We start from the raw sequence: 23116 nt of genomic DNA, 5'->3' as shown, positions 1-23116 counted from the left end.
GCTCCAGATCGAGGACTGGAAAGAGGCCGACGGCGGCCAGGGTGCTTAGGGGGTTTATGGATCAGATGGGGGGAGTGGACCCGTGGAGGTTTGCCAGGCCGCAGGCCAGGGAAGTTTCTTTTTTCTCCCACGTGCACAAAGCCTACTCCCGGATAGATTTTTTTGTTCTGGGCAGGGCGCTGATCCCGAAAGTACAGGGAACGGAGTATTCGGCCATAGCCGTTTCAGATCACGCCCCGCACTGGATAGAACTGGAGTTGGGAGAGGGGAGGGACCAACGCCCGCTGTGGCGGTTGGATGTGGGACTGCTGGCAGATGAGGTGGTGTGTGGGAGGGTGAGGGGGTGCATCGAAAGGTACTTGGAGGTCAACGACAACGGGGATGTGCGGGTGGGGGTGGTATGGTAGGCGCTGAAGGCGGTGATCAGGGGAGAGCTAATCTCCATTAGGGCTCATAGGGAGAAGATAGAGGGCATGGAAAGGGAGAGGTTAGTGGGGGAGATTTTAAGAGTGGACAGGAGATACGCAGAGGCCCCTGAGGAGGGATTACTTGGGGAAAGACGACGTCTCCAGACGGAGTTTGATCTGTTGACCACAGGGAAGGCAGAGGCACAGTGGAGGAAGGCGCAGGGGGCGACCTACGAGTATGGGGAGAAGGCGAGTCGGATGCTGGCACACCAGCTCCATAAGAGGATGGCAGCGAGGGAAATAGGGGGAGTCAAGGATGGAAGGGGAGCCACGGTTCGGAGTGCGACGAAAATAAACAAGGTATTCAAGGCCTTCTATGAGGAGCTGTACAGATCCCAGCCCCCAGCGGGGGAAGAGGGGATGAGACGATTCCTAGACCAATTGATATTCCCGAGGGTGGAGGTGCAAGAGGTGGCTGGTTTGGGGGCACCAATTGGGTTGGAGGAGCTGAGCAAGGGTTTGGGGAGTATGCAGGCAGGGAAGGCCCCGGGACCGGATGGGTTCCCAGTGGAGTTCTACAGGAAGTACGTAGACCTGTTGGCCCCGCTACTAGTGAAGACCTTTAATGAGGCAAGGGAGGAAGGGACCCTGCCCCCGACAATGTCGGAGGCGACGATTTCTTTGATCCTAAAGTGGGACAAGGACCCACTGCAATGTCGATCGTACAGGCCGATCTCGCTCCTCAACGTGGATGCTAAGTTGCTGGCAAAAGTGCTGGCTACGAAAATTGAGGACTGTGTACCGGGGGTGATCCACGAGGACCAGACGGGATTTGTAAAGGGCCGGCAACTAAACACCAATGTGCGGGGGCTCTTAAACGTGATAATGATGCCGTCGGTGGAGGGAGAGGCGGAGATAGTGGCAGCTATGGACGTGGAGAAGGCCTTTGACCGAGTAGAGTAGGAGTACCTCTGGGAAGTGCTGCATAGGTTTGGGTTCGGGGGAGGGTTTATTAGTTGGGTTAAGCTCCTCTACAGAGCTTGGTGGCGAGTGTGGTGACGAATCGGCGGAGGTCGGAGTATTTTCGGCTGTACCGAGGGACGAGGCAGGGGTGCCCCCTGTCCCCCCTGTTGTTTGCATTGGCGATTGAACCCTTGGCCATATCATTGAGGGAGCCTGGGAAATGGAGGGGGGTGGTCCGAGGGGGAGAAGAGCATCGAGTGTTGCTTTATGCAGACGACCTGTTGCTGTGTGTGGCGGATCCAGTGGAGGGTATGGTGGAGGTCATGCAGACTTTAAGGGAGTTTGGGGAATTTTCGGGCTATAAGCTCAATGTAGGGAAGAGTAGGCTTTTTGTAGTACAGGCAGAGGACCAAGAAAGGGGGATAGGCGAGCTACCGCTGAGGAGGGCGGAGGGGAGCTTTCGGTACCTGGGGATCCAGATAGCCAGGAGTTGGGGGGCCCTACATAAACTGAATCTGACGAGGTTGGTGGAGCAGATGGAGGAGGACTTCAAAAGATGGGACATGTTACCGCTCTCGCTGGCGAGTAGAGTGCAGTCGGTCAAAATGGTGGTCCTTCCGAGGTTTCTGTTTGTGTTTCAGTGCCTTCCCATCGTGATCACCAAGGCCTTTTTTAAGAGAGTAGGCAGGAGTATTATGGGGTTTGTGTGGGCGAATAGGACCCCGAGGGTAAGGAGAGGGTTTCCGGAACGCAGTCGGGACCGAGGAGGGTAGGCGCTGCCGAACCTAGGGAGCTACTACTGGGCAGCAAATGTGGCGATGATCCGTAAGTGGGTGATGGAGGGAGAAGGGGTGGCATGGAAGAGGTTGGAGATGGCGTCCTGCAAAGGAACGAGCCTGGGGGCGCTGGTGACGGCACCGCTGCCGCTCTCGCCGTCAAAGTACACCACGAGTCCGGTGGTGGCGGCAACGCTAAAGATCTGGGGCCAGTGGAGACGGCACAGGGGTGCGACGGGAGCCTCGGTGTGGTCCCCGATCAGGGGTAATGTCCCGGGGAGGATGGACGGGGGCTTTCAGAGCTGGCATCATGCGGGGATTAGAAGAATGGGGGACCTGTTCATTGATAGGACGTTTGCGAGCCTAGGGGCACTAGAGGAGAAGTTTGAGATATCCCCGGGACATGCTTTTAGATACATGCAGGTGAGGGCGTTTGTGAGGCGGCAGGTGAGGGAATTCCCGTTGCTCCCGGCACAGGAAATTCAAGACAGGGTGATCTCGGGTGTATGGGTCGGGGAGGGCAAGGTGTCGGCAATATATCAGGAGATGAAAGAAGAGGGGGAAGCGTTGGTAGAAGAGTTGAAGGGTAAATGGGAGGAGGAGCTGGGGGAGGAGTTTGAGGAGGGGTTATGAGCTGATGCCCTAGGTAGGGTTAATTCCTCCTCCTCGTGTGCCAGGCTCAGCCTGATACAATTTAAGGTGGTTCACAGAGCGCACTTGACGGGGGCGAGGTTGAGTAAGTTTTTTGGGGTAGAGGACAGATGTGGAAGGTGCTCAGGGAGTCCGGCGAACCATGTCCATATGTTTTGGTCATGCCCGGCACTGGAGGGGTTCTGGAGAGGAGTGGTGGGAACAATATCTCAGATGGTGAAAGTCCGGGTCAAGCCAAGCTGGGGGCTAGCAATATTCGGAGTAGTGGATGAGCCGGGAGTGCAGGAGGCGAAAGAGGCCGGCATTCTGGCCTTTGCGTCCCTAGTAGCCCGGCGAAGGATCTTGTTAATGTGGAAGGAGGCGAAGCCCCCCAGCCTGGAGGCCTGGATAAATGATATGGCCGGGTTCATTATGCTGGAGAGGATAAAGTTTGCCTTGAGAGGGTCTGCGCAGGGGTTCTGCAGGCGGTGGCAACCGTTCCTAGACTATCTCGCAGAGCGTTAGAGGAAGGTCGGTCAGCAGCAGCAGCAACCCAGGGGGGGTGTGGGGTGGGGGGGGGGGGAGGGTGGGGGGGGGATGTCCTGTGGAAGGGAGGGGGGGGGGAGGGAGGGAGGAAGGGGTAAGGAATCATGTAGCGAGTAAGTCAGCTCCTGATTCCCCAAAGGCTCGTCAACCACAAGTCAGGAGTGTAATGCAATACTCTCCACTTGCCTGGATGAATGCAGCTCCAACAACACTCAAAAAGCTAGACACCATCCAGGACAAAGCTGCCCGCTTGATTGCTCCCCTTTACACAAATATTCACTCCCTCCACCACCGACACAGTTGCAGCGGGTGTATCACCTACAAGATGCACTGTAGGAACTCGCAAAGGCTCCTTAGGCAGCAAAGTTCAAACCCACGACCAGTGCCATCTACAGGGATGAGGGCATCAGATACATGGTTACACCATCAGCTGGAAGTGTGCCCCAAGGTGTCCTGAATGATGCCATGGTATTGTTTAATACGGTGGTGCGCTCTCCTGATGAGTCAGTCACAGACTTGACCCGACTGCGGCATTTGCTGAACACAGTGAGTTTGGGCTGTCCCTCTTTGGGATGTTGAGGGCCCGGCTTGTGTGTGGTATTAATAATACAGCCACAACAGGAAGCTTTTGATAGAAGGCACACTGGATTTGAAACGCGCCATTTTCCCTCGCCCGTGAACACACGGAGAAAGGTGAGCAGGAACTTCAGGGTTCCATTGTCTCTGGCATCCATAGTTTGGGCCGCTCACCCTTTCAGCCTTCCTCTCGCTCACGGGAAAGTGCTGGCCAGGCCAGACTTCCTCCGACAGATCAGCTCCCGATACAATTCTGTAGCAGAGTTCAGGTCTCGGGCACTACCCCTACCCGGTGGGATATATCACCTGGGGATGCAGGAGAGCCAGCTGCATTGCCAACTGTGTGGTTGAAGGTGCCGTGAGGGTCAGGGTTGCCCGGTCTGGTGCAGGGAACACCGTCTGTGACAACCACCTAGGTTGCCACGAACCACGGCCTTCCACGTGGATGCCCCAGATAAGGACCACTGCTTAATGCAATTAAACTGTGCCTCAGCTTCTGTCAGTTGCACCAATCCAAACTAGAAAATTTGCAAGCATCGACACACATTGGGGTTTGTTTGAGTACACCTGCCTCCCATTCGGGGTTTCATCCTCCCCAGCGATTTTTCAGCAGGTGATGGAGAAATCTTGCAGGGCCAACCGAAGGTGGCCGCCTATTTGGGCAGCATACTTATTGTGGGGTCTTCAGAGAAGGAACATATGGAAACCTATAGGAAGTGCTCCAGCCCCATGTTCGCATGTGGGCACCAGGCTGAAGCGCAGTCAGTGTGTCTTCCGTGCAAGAGAGGTAACCTATCTCGGTTACAGGGTAGACAAGGATGGTCTGCACCCAGTGGAGTATAAGGTTTGCGCAATAAACGTGGCCCCAACCCCAAGTGCGGGTAAATGGAGTTGAAATTAGCCATGATTGAATGGTGGAGTGGACTCGATGGGCCGAATGGCCTTACTTCCGCTCCTATGTCTTATGGTCTTATGGTCTTAAGGAACACGTCTGAGCTCCGGTCGTTTTTAGGCTTGGTCAATTACTATGGGAAGTTCAATGCCAACCTGGCCACTCTGCTAGCTCCGCCCCGTGTGCTGTTGAAGACAGACCAGGGGTGGTGCTGGGGTGCTTCTCAGGACGAGGCGTTTATTGCCCTTAAGGAGGGTCCATCTTCGAAGCAGCTTCTTCCACATTATGATCTGGAAAGGCCTCTAATTTTCACAGCAGGGCGGTGCTGGCTAGGATGATGGAATGTCCCATTGAGTTCGCTTCAAGGACACTGGCAGATGCAGAGCTTCGTTAAACACAGATCGCGAAGGGGGGCTTGGCTGTGATTGTCAGAATAAAGAAGCCCCATCAATATGTTTATAGATGTCATTTTCTTATTATAACGGTCCACAAACCGCTGCTCGCCCTCTTCAGTAAGGATAAAGGTATCCTGCCAATAGCATTGGCTACAATCCCGCGATGGGTGCTCCTGCTCACTGCGAACGAATATTGCCTCCAGCACCGCCCGGGTGCGAAGATTGCCCATGTGGACACACTCAGCCAGCAGCTGTTGACCGTGAGCACCCTGTCCCCACCAGTGGCAGATGAGGTGGATTGTGACACTCAACTTCATGGACACCTTGCTGGTGACGGCTATTTGGGTGCATGTGTGGGCACAGTGGGACCAGGAATTGGTGAAGCTTCGCCTCATGCTGTTCAGCGGCGGCAAACAGGAAGCCCTTACAGTTACCCTCCAGTCGCTTGCCCAGAAATTCTCCGAGTGCAGTATGGAATTACATTGTGGGGAGCCCATGTGGTCATTGCCCTCACGGGGTCAGGAAGCCCTGCTACAGGACCTGCACAATGGCCATCCGGGGGCATCAAAAATAAAAATGTTGGCCCACAGTTATGTCTGGTATCGATGGGGACATGGAGAGGGTTGTGCCAGGACCTTCAGAAACTCCTGCCGGCGGCCACGCTTCACCCTTGGGAATGGCCATGACGCCCATGGGTTTGTCTCTTTGCGGATTCTGCGGCACCGTTCATGGGGTCCACGTTCCTTGTGATCGTGGCTGGAGGTATGCAGGATGACATCCACGGCATCCAAAGCCACGACTGAAAAGCTCTGTGGTACTTTGAGCACCCATGGAATCCCGGAGGATAATGGACCGTTCACTAGTGAGGAATTTGCCGTATTTATGCTGCCTGTGTTTTGGGGTATGGGTCTGCTGCAGGTGAGGACCATATGAGGTGGGGGGCAGGGTGTGCTGAGAGTGGTCCTAATAGGCTGGTTGGATGAGACCCTGAAAGAGAAGCAAACATGGTTACCAGCCTGAGGGGAGGGGGAGGCAAGGACTCTAGAGTGGCTGGCCAGGTGTCTTAAATGCAAAGGCCTGACAGCAATGAGATCTCAGAATGACGCAGCCTGAGTAGGGATGGTGGGAATTAGCTATGCCTATCCCTGAAGCAGAAAGAAATTAGGCCCTCTAACATTCCTGAGACTCATGCTCCACAAATTAATTGGCCATCATGTATTAACCCCTAGCAATGCCAACTTTCAAGGGTTCAATATTCAAGGTTTCAGGTTTCAAGGATAAACACTTCGGGACACGTCATTCAGAGGGACTGTGTCTGCATATGTGCCAGACCCCATCACTTGACATTGAGGATCCATTCGCCCCCAAGGTATACATTACCGTCCAGTGGACCCTGCCCCTGAGGGCTTGGCGACCATAGAAACCTTCTGTCAGAACACCCGATATTGAGAAAAAGGGAGGGGAGAATCAGACAGGTGGCCAAAGGCAACTCTGACAGGGGGGAAGGCATTGACCAGGGGACAGTCATGCAATGGAGATGGCACCTATGATGTGAGTGAGTGTTAGGCACCGGTTAATGTGTGGAACTGTTTGCTTCCAGTTCCGGGAGGCCAGTGGGTCAGGGGTCAGGGATGGTACTGATATTATCTGGCTGCGAGTCCAACCTGACTCTCTCTCTCTTTCTCATCCCCTGCAGCTAACCAAGTGATATTGGTATGGAGCCAGTGGAGTTGGCTATTCTTTTTATCACAGTGTTGAACGAGCACAAAGTCCAGCAGCAACGAGCGACAGTACCCAGGGAAGACCCATGCCAGGAGACCAGAGGGCCAGAGGCTGCATCAGCTAAACAGGGGGCACGAAGGCACAGAAGGACACCGAGAGTGTCCTTGATGGAGCTGTCCAACAGCATGTGCTGTAGGAGACTCCGCCTCACCAGGAAGACCTGTGCCACATTTTTTCAATTAAGGGGCAATTTAGTGTGGCCAACCCACCTAACCTGGACATCTTTGTGTTGTGGGAGCAAAGCCTACGCAGACACGGGGTGAATGTGCAAACTCCACACGGACAGTGACCCAGAGCTGGGATCGAACCTGGGAACTCGGTGCTGCCTGTGCCACATTTTTCACAACTTGGCGTCACATGGCAGCGACGGACACCCTCTCCCTGTGGCCATATAGGTCACAGCAGCCTGCAACGTTTAGAAGATGGGCTCCACGGCTCAACTGGTGGTGTGCGTGGCATTTCGGAGGCATCCGCCCATGAGGTGACGAATGCACACTATGCAAAGGGCTCAGACTTCATCCATTTGGACCGGGCCAGGTCCAGCTGGACAAAAGGGCTACGGATTCAGCACCACAGCTGGTCTGCCACAGCTACAGGGGGCGATCGATTGCACTCAAGTCACTCTACGTCTCTTGTAGATCAGGGAGTCGCCTTCATCAACAGGAAAGGGGTTCCACTCCCTCAATGTCCAGCAGGTGTGTGACCTCCAGATGAGATTCATGCATGTGCATGCCTGTTTTCCAGGGAACGTGCATGATATTTACATTTCCAGGTAATCATAGATCCTTGGTATTTTCAAAGGTCACCCCATGCTGCAGGGATGGCTTGTTGAGGACAAGAGATATCTCCTGAGGCCTTGGCTAATGATGGCAGTGCGGAGGCCTGAAACAAAAGCAGATGCCCATTACAACAAGACTCACAGTGCCACCTGGTCTGTGATAGAGCAGTGAATCGGCCTCCCCCAGATGCACTTCCGCTGCTTGGCAGCTCCGGTGGGACTCGTCTGTATAGTCCCCAGAAAGTCTGCCACATCTGCTGTGGGGTGATGGCCTTGCTAATGAAGATGTAGAGGAGCATCACATTTCCTCGGATGAGGAGTAAGTGCTCAAGGGAGTAGAGGAAAGGAGGATGGAGGCCAGGCAGGCGTGAGGGTTCGGATGGGCAGGAGGGCTAGGGACCTGCTCATCGCTTCCTGTTTCATGGTCCAGTATGTTGTCCAACAGCTCAGCAAGCCCCCCCCCACCCCCCGCCCAGTCCATTGTGACCCCTTTGTGACCATGGATGAGGGTTGCGAAACCTTCGTTATTTGGTTGCTGGGGCTGGGAGTCTTTGAGTGCCTGCTGACCAGCCAATGCAGGAGGGTGATGGCTCATGTTGAAGAATGGTCTGTGATGTTCCTCTGCTATTGCTTATGTTTGACTCCTGTCTGTCTGTTGCCAGCACGCTGATCCCCCAGCTCATAAGCAAATGAGTCTCGTGCTGACATTCCTTTGTCCCTTAGCACTGGAGGAATATTAGGGGCAAAGGTCTAGGGTTCACTGATTCATGCCTGAGTCCTTTCACAATTAATGAAACATTAAATGAGTGCCTCACCGTCTACCTGACATTGAGGGCCTGTGAGAAAATCTTTGTCCAAATGGGGGGGAGCACTATGCCGCTGTGAGGAGGGTTAACAAAAGTGAGGTCTTAAGGTTGTGAAGACCAATAAAATTCAATACAGTGACATGTGCAATGTGACAAGTGATGAAGACCCCCAACTATCTGTGCCTAACTTTGCCTGTGCCCACACTGTGCTTCTACAATTCCTTATACATGTGTGCCCCCCCCCCCCCCCCCCCCGCTCTGTCTAGGGGTATTCCCAGGATGCACATCTGAGGTGGAGACAGCCTGTTGTCTTCCATGTCTGGTTACCCAAGATGCCCTTGGCCCTCTGGAGGGTCAAGATCTGGAGGGCCCTGGCCTACTTTCGGGTGGCACTGGTGTTGCCACGTTACCCTTTTCTGTCCCCTGCCCCTAAGTTGTGCCGGTATCAGGAAGAGGGGATTCAGATGGGATAGTTACTCCCAGGGTCCCCGGAGTAGAAGAGCCTGGAATGTGCTCCAATGGATCCTCCTCCCTCCAGATACTCATATGCCCCCAGGTTACTCCATGAAACAGAGAGGCAGCTGAGTGAGCTCCAGAGGTCTCCACGTCATCTGATGCTGCCAGTCCTGAAGGCCCACCATTGGCTGCACCATGCAGTTGGACCCTCACTCATGGTCCTCAGGGACTGATCCATTCTTCGGAGTTCTCCATTCATGGATCCAACCTTTTGACCCAGGCTGTCCAATGCGGACACCACCCTTGCAGTGTTGGCCTGGGTGCCACGCATCGCTGACAGCAACCCCTGGGACAGAAGGCTTTGGGACTCTTCCATTAGTCACAAGAGTGTCTCTGACAACCCCTCTTAGTGTTCCCAGCTCTGCCTTTGAATTTCAAGCAGCTTTTCCAGAGACACAGCACCTTGTTGGGCACCGCTGCGTCCTGGGGTCCAGCAAACTCCTGACTGCCCAATCTCTGGGATGCTCCTGCCTCCACCTAATTTGCATCAGAAGCAATATGGTGCTCACCAGAAATGACCCAGAAGTCTGGCTGCTAAGTTTGTTCACTGAGGTGTGTTTCTCTGCGACGATGGATGGTGCAGGTTAAAGCCGTGACGCTTTATCCATGTCCTCCTCTGAGGTCTCCTCTGAGTTGGTGTCAAGGGTGGGTGGTGAGACACTGTTGGTTGACGGGCCGGTCTCTTCGTTTGATATTTCTGCCAAATGGGACATGTTTTTAATATACAGCCTGTCAAGGGTTTGAACTGCAAAGAAGTCACTTAAGACTGGTCATCTGAGGGCAGCATGGTGGCGCCGTGGTTAGCATTGCTGCCTCACGGCACCGAGGTACCAGGTTCGATCCCGGCTCTGGGTCACTATCCGTGTGGAGTTTGCACATTCTCCCCATGTTTGCGTGGGTTTCACCCCCACAACCCAAAGATGTGCCGGTTAGGTGGACTGGCCACACTAAATTGCCCCTTAATTGGAAATAAAGTAATTGGTTACTCTAAATCTATTTAAAAAAAGACTGGTCATCTGGATAAAAGTGCAGCAGCTCCTCACTTTTCTGTCGCAGGCCAACCTCACTCTCAGCGCAGGCCCACTTCTGCTCCTTCCCTGCAAGCTCCATGGTCCTCTCCTCATACAGAGTCAGGATCCTCAGCTTGAGGATCCCCACCGCTTGTTTTCTCTCACTCACGGCAGTTGTGGGTGAGCTTCTCCTCTCGGAACACAAATGAGGTTTATGAGCTGGACGCCTGACAGGTTAAAGGTTGATGACACTGGGCATGTGTGGGCACAGCGATTAGTGGGGAGGGGTTCTGAAGAGAAGCGCCATGGGGGATTTGAGGACGCTGATAGGAAGTCGGGAGCTGGGGCTCTGCGTGGTGGCAGCATGTGGGATCCAGGTGACATTTGGGGAGATGATGGAAGAGTGGAGTGCAGAGAGGAGACCGGGAGCACTTATGCTGGCTGATCAGAGTAGGTCATTCTTGTTTTTCCTACAATGCACACCCGCCCTCTTATTCAGGCTGCTGGCACTGACCAGTGCTGCCCCTGGGCCTCAGGCAGGATTCTCCACCTTGCTGAAGGACCTCCTGCCAGCCCGAGGGTGTATTGTACCCCACCTCTCCTGCACAACATCCTGCAAGCAGCTGAGGGCCAACTCCATAAATTTAGGATCTGGTCTTCGAACTGCCATCCTCCTTGCTTAAAGGAGAGAAAACGCCATGGAGCCATTTAAATGCAGCACTTCATTGAAGTGCTCAGGTGACCCCGAGGCAGGAAAATCAGACCCTTCGCACCTCAGGCGAGGCATTTTTCACATGGAGAAAAGAAATTCTAAGTGCCTAAAAATTGCATTGCCAGGGCGGCAGGAATCATACCGAGTTTCATTCCGAAATGACACTTTGCCATTTTGGGGGGAAAACTGCCATGGCAACTATCAAGGTGCCCTTTTTACAACAAAGTAACAGAAAGAGGAACAGGATGCCTTCCGCGTTTCCGTCATCGATGTCAACAAGGTCAATGCCATCAATCCAGCCGATGAGTGGTGTGCAACCCTGACGGTCAACCGATCGCGCGTCGACTTCCATCTGGACACCGGCGCATCCACCAACCTGATTGCATATTCTGCAGTCCAGGCCATGAAGGTCAAACCACCCATCACGCCATCCCGGCTCAAGTTGGTTGACTATAACGGGAACGTCATCCCGTCCATAGGATCTTGCCAGCTACAGGTGACCCACAAGATGTACACGGCCACACTCCCCTTCGAAGTTGTCGGCTCATCAAAGGACTCGTTACTGGGCGCACAGGCGTGTAAGGTCCTTCACCTGATACAGCGCATTATGTCTCTCTCTCCAGATGAGATATCCGACTTCCCGGATGCTGAGTTCCACGCAAATCTCCATTCCCTCCTTGCTCACAACCAGGAGGTTTTTGAAGGCATGGGGACATTGCCATACACGTACAAGATTCGACTCAGACCGGACGCCATCCCTGTCGTTCACGCACCTCGCAGGGTTCCTGCGCCACTCAAAGACCGCCTCAAGGCACAACTGCAGATTCTTCAGGACCAAGGGGTCCTATCCAGGGTCACGGAGCCCACGCCATGGGTCAGCTCCATGGTCTGTGTAAAGAAGCCCTCTGGCGAGCTCCGTATATGTACAGATCCTAAAGATCTGAATAACAACATCATGCGGGAACACTATCCCATCCCGAAACGAGAGGACCTCACCAGCGAGATGGCGCGAGCCAAAATATTCACCAAATTGGATGCTTCCAAAGGATTCTGGCAGATCCAACTGGACCCGGCCAGCCGAAGACTATGCACATTCAACACTCCTTTTGGCAGATTCTGCTACAACCGGATGCCATTCGGCATCATTTCAGCATCTGAAGTTTTCCACCGCATTATGGAGCAGATGATGGAAGGCATCGAAGGGGTACGTGTATATGTGGACGATATCATCATTTGGTCCACCACTCCGCAGGAACACATGCATCGTCTACGACGTGTCTTCACCCGCATACGACAAAATGGCCTGCGTCTCAACCGTGCGAAGTGTGCCTTCGGCCAGACGGAGCTGAAATTCCTCGGGGACCACATCTCAAGGTCAGGGGTCTGTCCCGATGCAGACAAGGTTAGCGCCATCACAGCCATGCCACGGCCGGCTGACAAGAAGGCTGTCTTAAGATTCCTGGGCATGGTCAACTTCCTTGGGAAGTTCATTCCCAACCTGGCTTCTCATACAACAAATATGCGCCATCTCGTAAAAAAATCGACAGAATTCAACTGGCACCAATCGCATCAGCGGGAATGGGAGGAGCTCAAGCACAAACTGGTCACGGCACCAGTGCTGGCCTTCTTTGACACGACTCGCCCTACAAAGATCTCAACAGACGCCAGCCAATCTGGTATTGGAGCGGTACTCCTGCAAAAAGACAGCACGTCGTCATGGGCCCCGGTTGCATATGCCTCACGAGCCATGACCCCTACCGAACAGCGCTACGCGCAAATCGAAAAAGAATGCCTGGGCTTGTTAACTGGACTGGACAAGTTCCACGACTATGTGTATGGCCTGCCACGATTTACGGTCGAAACTGACCACCGCCCCCTGGTCAACATCATTAACAAAGACCTGAACGACATGACTCCTCGCCTCCAGCGCATCTTACTTAAACTCAGGAGGTACGATTTCGAACTGATCTACACTCCGGGGAAGGAGCTCATCGTGGCGGACACTCTTTCCCGAGCAGTGAGCACACCACCAGATGCGGAGGGGTTCGTGCGTCAAATTGAGGCACACGTAACTCTGACAGCAGCAAATCTGCCAGCTGATGATCCTAGTCTGGCCCACATACGCGCAGAGACGGCGACTGACCCCCTTCTGCAGCGAGTGATGCGCCACATGACGGAAGGGTGGCTCAAAGGGCAGTGCCCCCAGTTTTATAATGTGCGAGATGATCTTACCAACATAGACGGGGTCCTTATGAAATCACACAGGATCGTTATTCCGCAGAGCGTGCGCCAGATGATTCTTCATCAACTACACGAAGGCCACTTGGGCGTCGAAAAATGCAGACGAAGGGCCCGGGAGGCGGTATATTGGCCGGGTATTAATGAAGACATAGCCAACATGGTGCTCAACTGCACAACCTGTCAGAGGTTTCAGCCGGCGCAACCTCCGGAAACACTTCTACCACACGAGATGGTGACGTCCCCCTGGGCGAAGGTGGGTGTTGACCTATTTCACGCGCTCGGCAGAGATTACATCGTTATTATAGACTACTTCTCAAACTACCCGGAAGTCATGCCTCTCCATGATCTGACGTCGTCCGCAGTCATTGGGGCCTGCAAGGAAACATTTGCTTGCTATGGCATTCCAAGGACTGTCATGTCAGACAATGGACCCTGTTTCGCCAGCCGTGAATGGTCGTCCTTTGCCGCAGCATATGGTTTCACTCATGTGACATCCAGCCCTCTGCATCCACAATCGAACGGGAAGGCTGAAAAGGGTGTCCACATCGCCAAGCGGCTCCTGTGCAAGGCGGCTGCTGCCGGATCGGACTTTAACCTTGCCTTGCTGGCCTATCGATCGGCCCCGCTATCCACGGGTCTCTCGCCAGCGCAGCTACTAATGGGTCGCTCCCTCAGGACGACGGTACCTTCCATCCTGGCACCAACAACAGACCATGAGGCGGTTCTTCGGAACATGCAACTGCAGCGTGATCGCCAGAAAAGTCGGTACGACACACGAGCGACGGACCTGCCCCCCCTGTCCTCCGGAGACAAAGTACGCGTCCATCAACCGTATGGTGGCTGGTCAGCACCGGCCGAAGTCCTCCGACAAGTGGCTCCCCGCTCGTTCCTGGTTCGCATGCCGGATGGTTCCGTGCGTCGCCGCAATCGGCGCGCCCTTCGCCGACTTCCATGCTCACAGCCACACAGTACGCACACGCCAGATCCTCAACAGGCTTCCGAGGATGACTTTGTGGAGCTGCCGCACATCACGCCCTTTCCATCGCCACCCATGGCCATGCCTGCACAGCAGCCGGTGGTTCTTGATCCACCCTTGAGGCGATCAACCCGAACTCGTCGCAAGCCCATTAGACTGGACTTATAATACCGTTCATATGTTTAACAAGTTGCACAATTTTACATGATAACCTGTTGTTGTTTATCGTTCCAGATGTCGTCTGACTGGACAACTGTTCAAGTTTTTTTTTTCCTTCTTCTCTCGCTCGCATTTATGTTATGTTATGGTACAACTTGGTTCATGTGACGCACCCGACATCGCCCCATGTACATAGTTCCGTCATATGCACATGCTGCACACGACACACACACACTCTTAGATGCACTCACGACACGATCATATTTATTACCACGTAGGCACATATCTTTGTAAAAAGGGGGGATGTCATGATATTCAAACACACACATCATGATGGACACACCAACAGGCAAATCAGAGCACACAACACCACAACCAATCACAGACAAGAACACCAACCACATAAAAAGCACGAGCACGACACCTGGTGGTCAGTAGGTCTGGGGACAAAGGAACAAGAAAGAGCTGTTAAAACATCACAAGCAGGAAACCCCCACGTGCAGGGTGCAAAGACAAAACTGTACATAGTAAGTTTAAATAAAATAGCGTTGTACCATATACAACCGTGTTGGCTCATCTGTGTGTCAGAACACCCAACACCACAAAGTGACTGCTCTAATTTTTATTTCGGATTCCAATACCCACAGTACTTTGCCCCAATGCTGTCCCATGATTAGGATGTTTCAGCTGTATTTGCCAATTTTACTTAACTTTGACCTGTCTGGCTGTTATAACCCTACAGGATGCCAAGGGATCTGCAACCTCAGAATCCCTGTGGCCTCACCTGAGTACAATCTACCCAGATGAGGGGGGCAGAGCTGCCCCCCCTTAATCCTAGGACTGCTGGGGCATAAATACCCCGGCTTGGGTGTGGGTCAGCTATGGGAGACTATTGGGGAATGGGAGGTATAAATAGTAAGGAGAATAAATCCAAACTTTTCTTCAGTCATCGCTTCCAAGTGGTGGCTTGCCTGAGACTTTACATTGGCTCAATAATTCGTCCAAGTTATTTCCCCTAAGGATGCCGGGAGTACTCAAAAGGGGTAAACAAATCAAGGAAAAGGATATTAAAGCTACGGCTAATTCTTTGTGCCTTTTCTTTGTTTGAGCATGAATGTTGACTGAGCATTTCTCTTTAAGCATGCATCCAATGTGGTGGTTTGTTTGCTTTTTCTCTTTAATCCATTTTATTTTTATTGAGTTATAATAATAGTAGTTCCACAAAGGTCATACAGTTAAGACAATAAAAGTGGAGTTCATTAAAAGGTTCCAGACATTGGGCACAACATTTCTAATCCAATGCAGTTACACAAAACATACGGACTGGCAAAATGACAAGATGAATTAAAGCAACATTAGTTGCAGGATGAGTTTTGAACGTTGACAAACAGCTTTTGGAGGGGTTTTGGAGAGTTTTATGCAACCTACTGTGTCTATCTCACAATATCATCAGCTTCATGCGATAACTTCCCTGATACTCTACAAATTACGAGTTTTGACAGCTGGTCTGAGACTTTTAGTTGATTAAAATAAACCTCGACGGCCCTGGAGGAATAGATGCATTCTACAACGTAGCCAAATGCTCAGAAGTTGTGCGCATAAACAATGTAGAGAAGCTTCTCCATAACATAGAACTAGCAAAGCCATTACTCACTGTCACTTATTCACATGCCTCATTCTTTTTAATGGAATCAGTAAGAGTTACAGCAAGGTGGAAAAGATCATCAAAAATAAATCACTGTTAGAACTACCGTGGGTGGAGAACACAGTTGCATGAAACAATTTGTGTGAATTTGTCTTTGTTCACTTAATATTTGAAACTATCTTCAATTAGCCTGCCCCTAAGATCAGCGGCACTTGAACTAAATAATTTAAATTAAACTCGGCAAGCAGCCCATTAGTGACCCTTTGATAAGCATTTCCTCTGCCATAGATTTTCAATCTTCCACTACTAACTACTTCCCTCTGTGTCTTGCACTCCCGTTTCAGCAGTGTCTGCAATTGCATAGATTTGATTCACTGGGCCCTTTCTTTTGATACAAAATGGAAATAAGAAAATCCGTATATGAGAAAATTAAATAATACAAACCATAGCTGATAGAATAATCCAAACTACCATGCCAAAGGTTACAGGTGCAAGTGAATCAAAACTCATCAGATTATCAGTGGCAATCTGCAGTCACATGGGACTGAATTTTACAGTGGCTCAGGGACCCCGACATTGGGCCAAAAAGCGAGGCAATCGTGTGTCCCGTGTAAGTTCAGATGAATCAAGCCAATCATGCATGTTAGTCTGTTTTTTTTTATTTTGGTGGGACTTATATAAATGTTATCAAACTCTCACATTTCTTTTTTAAATTATTGATTTTGTTCCTACCTAGCCATTAAATGTATTTTATGACATAGAAATCTCAAGTTAAGACTTACTGAAACAAAAGTATTAAAATAAACTCTTCTTGATGTATCAGGTGTTGTTCTTTTAAATTGATTTTGTTCAAATCGTTTTCAACCAGGAGCTGTGATAGAAAATAAAGAACTTGTTAGAATTGGAGGAAGTTTCTCCAACCTGTTCAGAAGCAGAAAGGGGAAACATAAGGAGATTGATGACTATTCTGCATGGAGGGAATATAGCAGTGCCAAGACCTTACAATAGACATTGTCAGAGGCCATTCATCTGAGCTCAGTCCAACTGTGTGAAATACTTCCGAGGAATAAACTGTGTTCAGGATCTGGGTGAAGGAAATAAAAACAGCAACGCAAACCTCTGACTTTCATTAAACAATTCTTCAAGTAAATAATTCTTAGAATGTAAGATCATTTAGATACGTTTTCCTTTAATTTGTATTTTGAATGAGCAGTAAACTAAGCCAACATTACCATTTCAGCCAACATGTTTATGGTATCTGAAGCTGTACAATGTAGGATTATATTATCAGCTTTTCTGAGCTTTTTTTTATCAAGGCTGGGTGAGTGAAGTGATTCTTTATCCGTTTGTACAATCAAAAAAATGTTGAATCTTTTACAGTTTGAATAATGGTGCCTCTTTTATCTGCCTAGCCGAGCTCCCTGTGGGTTTAAACCATGTTGTAGTTACATAGCCCCTTCACTTTAAACTGTCAATATTTCCTAACATTCACGGAGTGAAGATAACATCGTCCCTGAACTCACAGCGGAAGATTAATTTGGGAAAGGGGAAATTTTCAACAAGACACAATGAATTAAACCAGTGCCTGTCAGATTGTTTCACGATAGCTGGGATTCGTTTTTTAAATAAATGTAGAGTACCCAATTCATTTTTTCCAATGAAGGGGCAATTTAGCATGGCCAATCCACCTATCCTTTGTGTTGTGGGGGCGGAACCCACGCAAACACGGGGAGAATGTGCAAACTCCACACGGACAGTGACCCAGAGCTGGGATCGAACCTGGGACCTCGGTGTTGTGAGGCAGCAGTGCTAACCACTGCGCCGCTGTGCTGCCCTTAGCTAGGATTCTTTTATCTGACATCAATTTAACTCCCAACTGATACCTCCTTCATCCCCAAGCATCAATTTTTACAAGTGCCTTGGGACATCCAGAAGTCATGAAAACTGTGATATAATTACAAGATTTTCCTCTTTTTTAATGATTTCCTTCCAATTGTATTTTTGTCAGGTACTTTTTACTTCACTGTTTTATTTCTTCTATGTTTTGCATCTTTACCTTTCGTTTTTTTAACTTCACTGCAGGAATTACTTGAAGGTTTGAATCACTATTTTCTGTAGAAGCAAAGCAGACAATAACATAAATTGCAGTCTCGAAAACTGCAATGTAGCCATGTATTTTCATCAGTTTTCTCTACTCCTCCCTCTCCCCAAAATCTTGATTCCTTGCTGTGGTATAAGTTAAAAATTGCTGGTCACCTTTCAATAGGTGACCAACAATTTTTCCATTGAATCATAGAATTTACAGTGAAGGAGGCCATTCGGCCCATCGAGTCTGCACCGGCTCCTGGAAAGAGCACCCTACCCAAGGTCAACACCTCCACCCTATCCCAATAACCCAGTAACCCCACCCAACACTGAGGGCAATTTTGGACACTTAAGGGCAATTTGTCATGGCCAATCCAACTAACCTGCACATCTTTGGACTGTGCCCGCTGTGTTTAAACATAAGTAGGTCATGGGATTTGAGTGGGATGAAGGTGATGTAATTAATGGGAGGAGCCAGGTCTGTAGCAGGCAGTTGTAGCTAGTTTTTGGGAGCTATGAGCTGAAGAGCTGACACATTCAGCATTAATTTTTTTTTTAAATATATTTTATTCAAAATTTTTGGCCAACCATAACAGTACATTGTGTATCTTTTACACAGTAATATAACAATATAAATAACAATGGCCAGTTGTTTAAACAAGAAATAAATAATATATAAACAACATCAAAATTAAAAAAACAAAACTAAATGGCAACTGCCTTGTCCCAAATAAATACTCTCCAAAAATACAATTCAACAGTCCAGTATACAATTACCTATAACAACAACCTATACATATTATACTTATACGCTAACATCCCTGAGAGTCCTTCTGGTTCCTCCCCCTCCCCCCCCCTTCCCCCCCCCCCCCCCCCCCCCCGGGTTGCCGCTGCTGTCTTCTTCTTTTCCATTCCCTCTATCTTTCTGTGAGGTATTCGACGAACGGTTGCCACCGCCTGGTGAACCCTTGAGCCGATCCCCTTAGGACAAACTTAATCCGTTCCAGCTTTATAAACCCTGCCATGTCATTTATCCAGGTCTCCACACCCGGGGGCTTGGCTTCCTTCCACATCAACAGTATCCTGCGCCGGGCTACTAGGGATGTAAAGGCCAAAACATCAGCCTCTTTCGCCTCCTGCACTTCCGGCTCTTCTGCAACGCCGAATATAGCCAACCCCCAGCTTGGTTCGACCTGGACCCCCACCACCTTCGAAAGCACCTTTGTCACCCCCACCCAAAACCCCTGTAGTGCCGGACATGACCAGAACATGTGGGTGTGATTCGCTGGGCTTCTCGAGCATCTCGCACACCTATCCTCTACGCCAAAAAATTTACTGAGCCGTGCTCCAGTCATATGCGCCCTGTGTAACACCTTAAATTGTATCAGGCTTAGCCTGGCACACGAGGACAATGAGTTTACCCTACTTAGGGCATCAACCCACAGCCCCTCCTCAATCTCCTCCCCCAGCTCCTCTTCCCATTTCCCTTTCAGCTCATCTACCATAATCTCCCCATCGTCCCTCATTTCCCTATATATGTCTGATTCCTTACCGTCCCCCACCCATGTCTTTGAGATCACTCTGTCCTGCACCACCTGCGTCGGGAGCTGCGGGAATTCCCTCACCTGTTGCCTCGCAAAAGCCCTCAGTTGCATATACCGGAATGCATTCCCTTGGGGCAACCCATATTTTTCGGTCAGCGCTCCCAGACTTGCAAACGTCCCATCTACAAACAGATCTCTCAATTGTGTTACTCCTGCTCTTTGCCATGTTCCAAATCCCCCATCCATTCTCCCCGGAGCAAACCTATGGTTATTTCTTATCGGGGACCACACCGAGGCTCCCGTCTTTCCCCTATGCCGTCTCCACTGCCCCCAAATTTTCAGAGTAGCCACCACCACCGGGCTTGTGGTGTATTTCTTCGGCGAGAACGGCAACGGCGCCGTCGCCATAGCTTGTAGGCTAGCCCCCCTGCAGGACGCCCTCTCCAATCTCTTCCACGCCGCTCCCTCCTCTTCTCCCATCCACTTGCATACCATTGAGATATTGGCGGCCCAGTAGTAATCACTTAAGCTCGGTAGTGCCAGCCCCCCCCTATCCCTACTACGCTGCAAAAATCCCTTCCTCACTCTCGGGGTCTTCCCGGCCCACGCAAAACTCATGATACTCGTCTCAATCCTTTTGAAAAAAGCCTTCGTGATCACCACCGGGGGCACTGAAACACAAAGAGGAATCTCGGGAGGACCACCATTTTAACCGCCTGCACCCTCCCTGCCAATGACAGGGATACCATGTCCCATCTCTTGAAGTCCTCCTCCATCTGTTCCACCAACCGCGTTAAATTTAACCTATGCAATGTACCCCAATTCTTGGCTATCTGGATCCCCAAGTAGCGAAAGTCCCTTGTTACCTTCCTCAGCTATAAGTCCTCTATTTCTCTGCTCTGCTCCCCTGGATGCACCACAAACAACTCACTTTTCCCCATGTTCAGTTTGTATCCTGAAAATTCTCCAAACTCCCCAAGTATCCGCATTATCTCTGGCATCCCCTCCGCCGGGTCCGCCACATACAACAACAAATCGTCCGCATACAGAGATACCCGGTGTTCTTCTCCTCCCCTGAGTACTCCCCTCCACTTCCTGGAACCCCTCAATGCTATTGCCAGGGGCTCAATCGCCAGTGCAAACAATAATGGGGACAGAGGACATCCCTGCCTCGTCCCTCTATGGAGCCGAAAATACGCAGACCCCTGTCCATTCGTGACCACGCTCGCCATCGGGACCCTATACAGCAGCTGTACCCATCTAATATACTCATCTCCAAAGCCAAATCTCCTCAACACCTCCCACAAATAATCCCACTCCACTCTATCAAATGCTTTCTCGGCATCCATCGCCACCACTATCTCCGCTTCCCCCTCTGGTGGGGGCATCATCATTACCCCTAGCAGCCTCCGTATATTCGTATTCAGCTGTCTCCCCTTCACAAACCCAGTTTGGTCCTCATGGACCACCCCCGGGACACAATCCTCTATCCTCATTGCCATTACCTTGGCCAGAATCTTAGCGTCTACGTTCAGGAGGGAAATAGGCCTATAGGACCCGCATTGCAGCGGGTCTTTTTCCTTCTTTAGGAGAAGCGATATCGTTGCCTCTGACATGGTCGGGGGCAGCTGTCCCCTTTCCCTCGCCTCGTTAAAGGTTCTCATCAGTAGTGGGGCGAGCAAGTCCACATATTTCCTGTAAAATTCAACTGGGAATCCATCCGGTCCCGAGGCCTTCCCCACCTGCATGCTCCTAATTCCTTTCACTACTTCCTCCATTTCGATCTGTGCTCCCAGTCCCACCTTCTCCTGCTCCTCCACCTTAGGAAATTCCAGCTGGTCCAGAAAACACATCATTCTCTCCTTCCTATCCGGGGGCTGAGCTTCATATAATCTTTCATAGAATGCCTTGAACACTCCATTCAATCTCTCCGCTCCCCGCTCCATCTCTCCCTCCTCATCCCTCACTCCCCCTATTTCCCTCGCTGCTCCCCTTTTCCTCAATTGGTGAGCCAGCAACCTGCTCGCCTTCGCCCCATATTCGTACTGTACACCCTGTGCCTTCCTCCACTGTGCGTCTGCAGTACCCGTTGTCAGCAAATCAAATTCTATGTGTAGCCTTTGCCTTTCCCTGTACAGTCCCTCCTCCGGTGCCTCCGCATATTGCCTCTCCACCCTCAAAAGTTCTTGCAGCAACCTCTCCCGTTCCCTACTCTCCTGCTTTCCTTTATGTGCCCTGATTGATATCAGCTCCCCTCTAACCACTGCCTTCAGCGCCTCCCAGACCACTCCCACCTGGACCTCCCCATTATCATTGAGTTCCAAGTACTTTTCAATACACCCCCTCACCCTTAGACACACCCCCTCATCCGCCATTAGTCCCATGTCCATTCTCCAGGGTGGACGCCGTTCTTTTTCCTCCCCTATCTCCAAGTCCACCCAGTGTGGAGCGTGATCCGAAATAGCTATAGCCGTATACTCCGTCCCCCTCACCTTCGGGATCAACGTCCTCCCCAAATCAAAAAAGTCTATTCGCGAATAAACTTTTTGGACATAGGAGAAAAACGAAAACTCCTTACTCCTAGGTCTGCTAAATCTCCATGGGTCTACTCCTCCCATCTGCTCCATAAAGTCTTTAAGCACCTTGGCTGCTGCCGGCCTCCTTCCAGTCCTGGACCTCGATCTGTCCAGCCCTGGTTCCAGCACCGTGTTAAAATCTCCACCCATTACCAACTTTCCCACCTCTAGGTCCGGGATACGTCCTAACATGCGCCTCATAAAGTTGGAATCATCCCAGTTCGGGGCATATACGTTCACTAAGACCACCGCCTCCCCCTGTAATTTGCCACTCACCATCACGTATCTGCCCCCACTATCCGCCACTATGGTCTTTGCCTCAAACATTACCCGCTTCCCCACTAGTATAGCCACCCCCCTGTTTTTCGCATCTAGCCCCGAATGAAACACCTGCCCCACCCATCCTTTGCGTAGTCTAACCTGGTCTATCAGTTTCAAATGCGTCTCCTGTAACATAACCACATCTGCTTTAAGTTTCTTAAGGTGTGCGAGTACCCATGCCCCCTTTATCGGCCCGTTCAGCCCTCTCACATTCCACGTGATCAGCCGGGTTGGGGGGCTCTTTACCCCCCCCCCCTTGTCGATTAGCCATCCCCTTTTGTCCAGCTCCTCACCCGGTTCCCACGCAGCTGTGTCCCCCCCAGGCGGTGCCCTCCCGCCCCGCCCACCCCACCCCATACCAGCTCCCCCTTCTCCCCAGCAGCAGCAACCCAGTAAATCCCCCCTCCCACCCCCCTCGCTAGACCCCCCACTACCGTAGTTACACCCCCCATGTTGCTCCCAGAAGTCAGCAAACTCTGGCCGACCTCGGCTTCCCCCCGTGACCTCGGCTTCCCCCCGTGACCTCGGCTCGCACCGTGCGACGCCCCCTCCTTCCTGCTTCCCTATTCCCGCCATAGTTATCATGGCGCGGGAACAAAGCCCGCGCTTCCCTTTTGGCCCCACCCCCAATCGCCAACGCCCCCAGCTCCTCCACCTCCCTTCCTCCCTCCCCCACAACCTGTGGAAGAGAGAAAAGTTACCGGGTCGCAGGATTAACAACATAAAAGTCATCTCTCCCCCCTTTTTCCCCCCTCTTCGCCCCCCATATTCGCCCCACCA

This window comes from Scyliorhinus torazame, chromosome 4 (genome assembly GCF_047496885.1).
Source record: "Scyliorhinus torazame isolate Kashiwa2021f chromosome 4, sScyTor2.1, whole genome shotgun sequence".
Lineage (NCBI taxonomy): Eukaryota > Metazoa > Chordata > Chondrichthyes > Carcharhiniformes > Scyliorhinidae > Scyliorhinus > Scyliorhinus torazame.
This window is presented reverse-complemented; position numbering follows the sequence as displayed.